This window comes from Frankliniella occidentalis, unplaced genomic scaffold, assembly GCF_000697945.3.
Source record: "Frankliniella occidentalis isolate FOCC.00 unplaced genomic scaffold, Focc_3.1 Scaffold170, whole genome shotgun sequence".
NCBI classification, from domain to species: domain Eukaryota; kingdom Metazoa; phylum Arthropoda; class Insecta; order Thysanoptera; family Thripidae; genus Frankliniella; species Frankliniella occidentalis.
In genome coordinates, this window is record NW_026267296.1 from 379,357 (window position 1) to 382,126 (window position 2,770).

At 51.3% G+C, this 2,770-nt stretch overlaps 2 long non-coding RNA genes across 2 annotated transcripts; one reads left to right on the top strand and one right to left on the bottom strand.

Annotated features, from left to right (window-relative positions):
- Nucleotides 1-637: 637 nt before the first annotated feature.
- Nucleotides 638-2,770, top strand: LOC127750320 (uncharacterized). The gene is made up of 2 exons (XR_008011629.1): nt 638-1,043; nt 1,876-2,770. It is a non-coding gene; the product is annotated as an uncharacterized LOC127750320 (long non-coding RNA).
- On the bottom strand, nt 2,215-2,763 carry LOC127750317 (uncharacterized). Its single transcript, XR_008011626.1, has 2 exons — nt 2,550-2,763; nt 2,215-2,448 (listed from the first exon to the last, which is right to left on the bottom strand). It is a non-coding gene; the product is annotated as an uncharacterized LOC127750317 (long non-coding RNA).

The following is a 2,770-nucleotide window of genomic DNA, read 5'->3' on the forward strand; positions in this document are numbered from 1 at the left end:
CTGTACGACACTTGAGATTCCAGAGCAGGCGTCAGGAAGACTCAAGCGGAACCTATGGCTGAAGCCTGTACAGTCCGCGATCGCAGCGGCTGGCCCAAAGGCTGGCCGGGCCGGTCACCAAGGCTGCTGGAGGCCGTAGCCGCCGCGCCCGCACGCGCCGCAGCAGAACACGATCGTCCGCGTCACCCGCACGATAAATATCATCTCGCACCCTGGATGAGAAAAAAGAAGCGCAGGGAGTTGGCCAGTGCTTCATTGGTCAACCCGTTCCACGGTCTTCCTGTAGGCCTGTACTTGCTAAGTACGGTGTTTCGAGTGCGGAGTACAGGAATTCTTAACATGGAGCCTTATAGGCTTTACAGTATAGACGTACCGGGTGTAACTGTGTAAGTGTTGCGGGATTGCATATGTATTCAATATGGCCGCAAGTGCCATGGCCCCTTACGGGTGTAAAGAGTAGGCAAGCCCGCAACACTGCTGCGTATTCACAGTTACACCCGGTACGTGCATCATGTGGTATACAACAACCTGTGCGGGAATGCTGTATACTTTTTCTCTACTTTGGCACAGGACTTTTACACAGGCAAGTGCACTTTGCGAGGGGGCGGGCGGGTGGGGGGAATCTCGGACACCATCATGCAAAAAGCTAACATCGAAAACCAAACAATGTCAAGACAACCAGGAAACGTGTCTTGGGAGGCCACTCAGGCCCGCTTCGACTGGCTTACCAACTTCGAGATATTGGTTCAATGCAGAAGTGACGAATGGACCGGCAATGGTTTCAGGTGCACCCACATTCCCACAATGAACGCTTCAAAAGACGCCACCCATGGTAGCGCCTGCTACGCGCTGGGTAGGCCGACCCGCCAAGCAGCTGAGCGGAGCCGGCGGCCCGCCCAGAGCGCCTGAGTGCGGGAGCGTCGGGAGCGAGCGAGAGGGCGTTTGTCGCCCAGCAGCTTCACGTCGCGCCACCTCGGGGAACGTCTGTGGGAGCTACTTTAGATGTACGGAGAGGCCAAAGGGTGACGTCAACGTCAAACCAGGTGACATTCCCCAGTCAGCTTACCGACAGTTGACCCGGAGGAGGATTTGTCGAAACTATTCGATACCTCGACAAATTGTAATGACAAATCGATTTTCAGTTACTGACAGGGATTCCGATTCGGGAGGATTTCTGGCAAGCGCGGTATAAAGGTCCGGCTGACAGAGGTAGAGGAAAAGAGAGGGGGTGCACCGTGGATCACTGATATACACAAATTGCCTACTTTTCAGGCGGCTCACGAGACGATTGGGGAGGGGGGGGGGCATCGCCCGAATTCTGGAGAGCCAAGGAATTGCTGACTGCAAAGCTACACCGATGCGATAAGCAGGGCCATTCCGCACAGCACTTTCGTTCTTCTTTCCTTGTCGCACTCACAGGACACCACCTCAGGGTGAGGGTGAGAGAGAGAGGGAACGAGAAAACGCTGTGCGGAATCGTCTTGAAGGCGGGTGGTTTAATTTGTTCTGCTCGATGCTCAGTCAGGACCTTAACTTTATCTAAGAATACAGTGACCTAGGGAGCCTCGAGGCTCCAAGAGTCTCCCTACCCCTACCCTGTAAATCCGGGGTGTCCAGCAGGTAGGCGACAAAGTCACCTGACCCCCAAAACTAGGCGACCTATGTCGAAAATCTGCTGTATGAGTCCACAGGCATTCCACCCACAGTGCCCATGCAATTACCCGGAAGACCAGAAGATGTCCAGCAGATAGTCGACATAAATCGCCTAGTTTTGGGGGTCAGGCCTACCTACGGGACATCGCGGATTTAGAGTGTACAACCCCCCCCCCTCTCTCCTGGCTACGTATTTGTCTTACTTATTTTTATTTCTGTTAGCTGTGTACGGAGCTCAACACCACGGAACAGGGAACAGGAAGGTTGGCGCTACGGATTGAGCCTCGGCGCGCTGTGCTGTGCAGGCAGCTCTACAGCCTCTACAGCAGCAGACCGGCGGAGCGGAGTGGAGCCGAGGTCGTCATCGAGCCTCTCTCACTTCGACAGGCTCCCTCCTCCCCTGTCGTCCCTGGTGAGAGAGAGAAAGAGAGGATGGGAGGAGGGGGGGCCTTCCCGTTCCCCGTCCCTCCTCTGCCGAGGTGACAGGAACAACACAATCGAGCACGGCACGCCGCCGCCACTACCGGGCAATCACTTTTTTCGTGAAGGACTTTTCCTCGATTTTGACTATCTTTTCCACTTTATTAGCAATAATTTCGCAATTGTTTCTTTCGTAAAAAAATGAATTAGGTACACCAGAACTTGCTGTCTCTCACCAATTGAAAGCCTCTGCCTCATATGTACAGCCCACACAGTTAAGTGACAATGAAGCAACTTGGTAAAACTTTTAACAGCAGATTATTTTAAGTCATAGTTAGGCCTCTTTGAGGTCTAAAAAGTATGACCTTCGATCAGCTGATGACATCAAATCATCATTACTTAATGTTTTATCTCAAATTAGCAAATTGCGGAAATTCGCCTTTCCATTTTGAAAAAAACGACACAAGAAAACTTACATATAGCGTAAAGTATCATAGCACAAAACTTCATTTCCATCAAGATGAAGTCCCTCTGCAGGCGTCTTGTACCAATTCATTCCTTTGCATATGTGTCTTGATACAAGATAGAGGTTTAGGATCTAAGTCAACAGCAGTTATTTTTAAAATGTACTTTGTTTTCGAGGGTACATCTTCAACTGCTGGTAATATTTGAGCCTCAAAACTATTCTCTTTCCTAA